The 5784-nt window shown below is 42.9% G+C and overlaps 1 long non-coding RNA gene across 3 annotated transcripts in view; it reads right to left on the bottom strand.

Annotated features, from left to right (window-relative positions):
* The window catches only part of LOC119349695, a 6129-nt gene extending 1262 nt beyond the window's left edge, over nt 1–4867 (bottom strand). Inside the window, exons 1-5 of one of the 3 annotated variants that reach the window (XR_005169497.1) lie at nt 4495–4867; nt 3820–4234; nt 3616–3708; nt 3163–3387; nt 1972–2109 (exon numbers count right to left, since the gene is read on the bottom strand). This is a non-coding gene — a long non-coding RNA (uncharacterized LOC119349695). The remainder of the gene's footprint in view (nt 1–1971; nt 2110–3162; nt 3388–3615; nt 3709–3819; nt 4235–4494) is intronic. The other 2 variants (XR_005169496.1, XR_005169498.1) reach the window with 2 other exon arrangements.
* Between the last annotated feature and the right edge of the window lie 917 nt (nt 4868–5784).

The raw sequence follows: 5784 nt of genomic DNA, 5'->3' as shown, positions 1-5784 counted from the left end.
GGGGAGATGGCTGCAGCGCCGAAGAGGACGCAGCGAGGCCGGGGACGAGGCGGCGGCGGCCGGGAGGAGGCCGCGCGGCCGGAGCAGATGGTGGATCTGCGGAGGTGCGGCGGAGGATGGAGGTGGGGGGCCGCGGGAGAGGGGAGGTGCGGCACTGGGTAGTGGTGGTGGTGGGGAAGAAGGTGGGCAACTAGCGCTAGGTGGGGTGCGGGGGGTGGGCTAGCGCAGTTTTCTCCGGTTGTTGTGCGGTACGGGTGAGGTGAACGAAGGAGGGCAGAAGTGTTAGCAGAATAAGCCGAAGTGGTGTGCAGAATAAGACTGTGTTATTAGAATAGACCCATATATGTATGTATATATATATATATGAACATTCTATACCTTCAGTTTTTGCTTCCTTTTAGATGTCTTTGCCAACTAATGGTGCTATCATGCCATTTTTCAGTATTATCATTGATGCATTTTATTTTCATTGGAAGAGTATGCATGTGTTGTGTTTCTATTTTTCTCTGGCAATAAGATTTTCAAGTATGTTATTGTATCAACACAAATTGTATGTGAGCATTTACTGAGAGTGAAGTTCTCAACTCATAGCCTTGTTTATGCAAAATTAACTTCTGTAATTCATGTGCAATATAGTTATACCACTCTGATTATTTTATTATACAAATTGACGGGCGCAGCAATGCGCGCCATCGATGATCTAGTCTGCACTAAAACTGGTCTTGGAGGGCTTAACACAGATGAAGTCAGTGTCTCTCCGGCGTATTATGTTGGTGCTGCTAGCCAAGAGCTACATCCGCAAAAAGCAGAGTATTCACATTGCAAGTAAGGACATTCCTATAACTCCAACAGATGTGTATGAATTAATTGTATATCTTGATTTTCCCTAAATTGAGTCTGTTTTAATTTCCTAGCAGGTACATGTCCCATGAATGTACACAACGTGCACTAGTTATTACTCGTGTTTAATTTAGACAACTAGCATTTCATGTCATGTAGTCCTACCTTTCATGATTGCATGTAACACACCACTATTTCCTCTACAGAAGGACAAGTACGAAGCCAGCATTCCAGAGGAACTAAAAAGTGCATACGACAATGTCATGATTATCCTCAACCCTGATGTTACAAACAAACCAGACACATCCGGTGCCCCAAAGTGTAAACGTGGGCGCCCAAGGAAGAATGCCCCTCCTAGTAATCCAGTGAAACAAAAATTTGACATCGAGACTATCGCTAAACAAGTGGAGTTGAAAAGACGCAAGCGCAAACCATCAACCGTCGTGTCCAGCACATTCGTGCAGCCATGAATGGGCTACACGGAGAGGCACTTCAAGGGCAGTTCCAAATGATTGATCTTCATTTGTCTCAAAAGAAATATGATTGATCTTCATAGCATGTTCTTTGAATTAATGACTACACTTATGTTCTAATGTTTTTGCATATTATTTGTACGCTTATGTCCATCCAAATGCTTGACTTTTCATTGGTTCTTTTTTTTAAACCAGCTAATGAGTTGCATGTTCCTCTTCTATCATTTGCACCATCTGATCCAAACCTATCTGCATCGGAGTATCCTTACATTAAAATAGTACCATAAGTGACTACTTACAAACGCATGATCCCCATTCTTTACAACGCCATACACTGTGTAAGTATACAGTTCTGGTTTAAGTCAATGATGATTATGGCTGAGGCAGGGTAATTAAGGAAGAAAAATCATAGCATATACTCCCTGAGTTCCTAAATATTTGTATTTTTAGAGATTTCAAATGGACTACCACATACAGATGTATATAGACATATTTTAGAGTATAGATTCACTCATTTTGCTCCGTATGTAATCACTTATTGAAATCTCTAGAAAGACAAATATTTAGGAACTGAAGGAGTATAACACATGAGCAATGATGTAAATATCATGGTTACACTACTATCTCTCACATCACGAGTTGAGTGGGAGATTATTACCTCGCCAGCAAAAGGAACAGAATCAATAATGCAGCTAGCTTGATGGATTACTTCGGTCCACTCCACAAGAAAAATTATAGGCTGTAGCACCAGTAGTCAATGCACACACAGGACCGTATTGTCAAATGCCAGCCTCTCCTGCAGAAAATAAGAAAGAATAGCATCAGGAACACCGTGTACCATTTTTATGCTGATATAGACATGTCGACAAGAGTTGATGCATTGCATCTTGTGTTTTGCATCAAAGCTAATGCGATACATGGAACTAACAAACCTACAACTAATAAATCTAGGCCTAAGTCTGTTGGGTAACAATACTGAAACAGATGTCCCAGCTAGCTTTACTCTAACAGAGTTCTGCTTACTAACTACACAACTAGGACAACAATGAGAACCAGGCAACCAGCATAAGATCATCGAAGAACAAACAGATGCTAAACTTGCTCATTGGCAAAATAGGTTGTGCACGAGAACATGACAGAGAGGACTAAAATAGGCGCCATACTTCTTCCGTTCCATATTTGTCGACAATGATTATACATGACTCACGGTAATGCACTTGTAGCAACGTGTGCAAAGCGGGTAAGAAATTCACATAAAGCAGCCATTCTTCCAAATTGAGTCAATTCTGGTTTTTGAAAAAATACTATACATAATTACTGTGCATTCTATACGGCTCCATACACTGCCTAAATATACAACTTCTAGCTAATTTTAAGGGAAAATGATCATAGTCCAGTGGCATAATCAGAAGAACGTAACTCTTTTTCACAGCACAAAGGTTCTGAACCCATCAACTTGAAAGTTATATTCCAATGAAATTTACCATGTTCTGTATTACCCACTGACTCTAATCACTACCTACTGACTCCAATCACTATAATCAAAAGCAGGGGAACTAACTATGCTCCCAGATAGCACAAAGGTTCTGAACCCATCAACTTGAAAGTTATATTCCAATGAAATTTACCATGTTCTGTATTACCCACTGACTCTAATCACTACCTACTGACTCCAATCACTATAATCAAAAGCAGGGGAACTAACTATGCTCCCAGATAGCACAAAGGTTCTGAACCCATCAACTTGAAAGTTATATTCCAATGAAATTTACCATGTTCTGTATTACCCACTGACTCTAATCACTACCTAATGACTCCAATCACTATAATCAAAAGCAGGGGAACTAACTATGCTCCCAGATATGCAATCCAAGATTTTCCTTTTGTCATCAGTCCTCCGGATGATTTCTACGTCCTCCACATATCCTTCTGTTTCCCGGATGTCAGGAACTTGCCGCTCCTGGCAGCGAGTTTCTAGCTGAACACCATAACTATCACGGTCCATATTTTGTAGGTGCTTTTGCATCGATCTCATCTAACGTGGCATCTTAATCTTCTTCATCGTGGATGCCCACTGCAAGAGGTACGATGTGGTGTATCAGTACCATGGAAGGCTTGGAAGGGGCAGAGATGGCATTACAAACTAGTTTCAATCAGGTGGTTGAGAAAAACAATGCAGAAACTGATATTACACTTGGGATACTAGACTAGTTTTACTTCACTTTGCCCTCAATCAAATCATGATATTTGTGGGCATAGCTTACTATTGGTCAAACAGAAGAAGGCAGGGACATTTACGAACCTAAAGGTGGTCTTGGCATCAACAAGTAGAAGTAGCTTTTACTTAACATCGACTAAAAGATCAACTCCAACAGTGAGATTCAGATCTACTTCACTACATAAAAAAAATTAGATGTAGTTCATTATCTAAAAATATTCATATGTTATTAAACAACAACATTCAGATCAAGACTGATAGTGACCAAATCGACAAAATATTGCATACTAGGTTGAAGTCGGTTTCATCTCCAAAATCTTCCAAGCATGTCGGAGATGTCGTTCGAGGCATCCTTAAGCCGATTCAGTCACATAAGCATGGACTTATGCTTGATAGACTCCCTCTCAGCGTCGCCGAGCACGGCCTCCACCGACTCTAGCATCATCTTCATATTCTCCAGATCGTTCCTCAATTTCTTGTGCAGCTTCATCTCGCTTGAAATGGTAGAATTGAGCTCGCCACCTTAATGACTGCCAAGGCGAGCATGCCCCCAAGTGCCACCCCAACTGTCGACATGGCTCGTGTCTGTAGAGTTGGGCTGTGTGCTGAATTGTGGATTCGTCATTGAAGCTCCCACCCTTATCATTCTAACAAAGCATTGGAAGCAAAAAAACGAATCGGCAACTGCAGAAACAATCATGACCTGTGTTACAGAATACAGATATCACAGACTTGCAAATAATCAAGTCAATTGAGAATATTTATAAAATCTTAGACAAAATGGAGTTGCCCACCTGCTCCATTAAGCATAATGAAGAAACATTCAGAATTTAGTTACATGGCCACTGTGGAAAGCTGATGTGCTTTGTCAAGTATTTTTACAGTTTCCAACTAGTAACCAGAACTGAAGAGCAATGGAAGTCGTGCCCTTGCAAGGAAGAAGGTAGAGTAAGAGATATGGACCTGTAGACGGTGCTGCGCCGGGCTCTCCACAAATCAGGCCTGGATTATGCAGGCGTTGGGGACAACCTCCTCTGGGCGCAGCTGCTCCCCCTCCTCGGTGGCACGGGCGGACTAATGCCGACGTCAGCGAGGGGACGTGGTTGCGCGGGCCCGTGGAGATATCTCCCCCGCGCGTGGAGCTCCTCCGGCGACGCCACTGAAGATGCTGCCACCACGACCACTCGGATCCTCCTGCGCTGGACGCCGATCTGGTCGAGGACTCATCTATGAGGAGAGGAGCGGCGAGGAGAAGGCGCGGGAGAAGCGGCTGAGCCGGCGGCGCGGTGACCCGAGAGAGGAGGAGGCGAGGGGAGAGGAGATCGACATATTGGGGACGAAGCGTACAGGCTAGGTTTTCTTTTCTTTTTCTCCCAGCATTGCACACTAAATTGGACGGAACTACCCTTTTAGAAAATGATTAGCCCCACCATAATCCTGTAATGGTCCCACATTTATTTGTAATTTCATGTAATTTTAGTCTCGTAACTCCTGTAACTCCTATTTCTCCACCTTTGATCGCAGTGAACGGGCGGTCCCTAAAATCGTCAATCACTGTAACAGTTGTATTCAGGGAATGGTTGGCAGCTTTAGAACTGAAATTCAAGTGCTTTTATTTTAGACCTTCATCCTCATCTCTTGGGCTATTTGGCTTACTAGAAATACCTTCCTTAAGGGATCCAATAAAATATTTATTCTTGCCGGAGGAAACTAAAAGAGGAGCTTTGCTGGACATTCATAGAGCAAAGAAGTCCAACCACGCTTTGAAATGTGGGTCATTAACTTTAGATAGACCCGGGGATAGATTGTTTTGCTAGCAGATTTGTGTTTGCCCACCTCATAGAAGCATTGTTTTCTTTTTATTTGTTATGTTAGTTATCCTTTTTGCCTTTATATTTGTGGACAATCTCTTTAAGTACAAAAATATGCATAGTAGGATCTATTCTCACTAGTAGAAAAAGGGTCAAACCTGAAGCCCAATAGTGCCGGTTTGAATTTCAGCCGGCACTAATGTGGCCAATAGCACCGGTTCGTGGCGGCGATCAATAGCACCGGTTCATGGCGAACCTTTAGTACCAGTTCATGCCACGAACCGGTACTAAAGGTCATGTGTCAGCCTGCGGTCAGCCTATGGCCCCACCATCACCATTTAGTGCCGGTTCGTACCACGAACCGGTACTAATGAGGTTATGGCATGCTGTTTTTAGTCCCACCTCGCTCCCCTAACAAGCCTTTTACCACCTTAAATATGTT

The sequence above is a fragment of the Triticum dicoccoides genome, chromosome 1B (assembly GCF_002162155.2).
Source record: "Triticum dicoccoides isolate Atlit2015 ecotype Zavitan chromosome 1B, WEW_v2.0, whole genome shotgun sequence".
NCBI classification, from domain to species: domain Eukaryota; kingdom Viridiplantae; phylum Streptophyta; class Magnoliopsida; order Poales; family Poaceae; genus Triticum; species Triticum dicoccoides.
Note: the sequence above shows the minus strand (reverse complement) of the source record. Positions and strands in the feature narration are given on the sequence as shown.